This window comes from Olea europaea, unplaced genomic scaffold (assembly GCF_002742605.1).
Source record: "Olea europaea var. sylvestris unplaced genomic scaffold, O_europaea_v1 scaffold2229, whole genome shotgun sequence".
Lineage (NCBI taxonomy): Eukaryota > Viridiplantae > Streptophyta > Magnoliopsida > Lamiales > Oleaceae > Olea > Olea europaea.
Window position 1 is genome coordinate 111,575 of NW_019240323.1, and position 1,057 is coordinate 112,631.

A 1,057-nucleotide genomic window follows, 5' to 3' on the forward strand; every position below is an offset into this window, starting at 1 on the left:
TGGTGCTCCTGGATAAAAATTTATCTTGTTGTATTTCGAATAGTGGAGAGTCTTCATCCACTTTTCAATCTCCAGATACCAATCTGATAAAATATTAAAAATAACAATAAAGAGTGTTACTTCTTCATGGTTATCTTTTTTGGGCATTTTTGCTTCATGACATATCTTGACAATATCTTTGGGATCTATCCTTTCAATAGAAAGTTTAGATTGAGTTTGGCTCTGTGAAGAGCTACCTTCTCTTTGGATATCTTGAATATCTTTATTACCAGTAATAGGTTTAAGTATTCCCTGTGAAAGGGTTCCTATTACCTTCTTTTCTTTCCCTTTATCCTCGGGGAGAGCACTAGTATTCACAAGTCCCTGCGAAGGGATACTAGTCTTGGTACAAGTAACTTCTGCCTCATGGGCTATATTTTTGCCTCGAAGGCTATCTTGGATATTTTGAATTTGGGTTTCCAAATAGGAAACTTTTATCTCAAGTATCTGGACTTTCGTTCTTAGTTGTTCTAGCTCCATCCCTGCTAAGATAATCAGGAAGAAAGTTAGCTTTTCCTTTAATATATTCAATATCAAATTTGAAATATGAAAACCAAATCTGTATCCTAATAATATATCTATTAGTCACAGATGGGTCAACATTATTTTTCAAAAATGTTTTAACTTGAGTATTATCAGTTCTAATCAAGAACTTCTTTGGTAATAAATAATCTTCATATTTTTGAACTCCTCTTTTCACAGCAATGAGTTCTTTTCTATTCGTCTCATATCTTGTTTCAACTTCTTTGAATGTTCCTGATGTATAACCTGCAAGTATTTCAGGACAAGAACAATCTTTTTCACATTTATATTCTTTATGATTCTTTTTAACCTTTAATACTGCTCCCCAGTAGTAATCTGAAGCATCAATTTCTAAGATAAAAAAATCTTCTTCTTGGGGTATTACAAGTTTGGGCAATACCTTTAATTCTTCTTTTACCTTTCTTATATTTTCACAATCTTGCTCTTCCCAAGACCACATTATATTTTTTCTCAATTTTGGAAGAAAATAATTTTT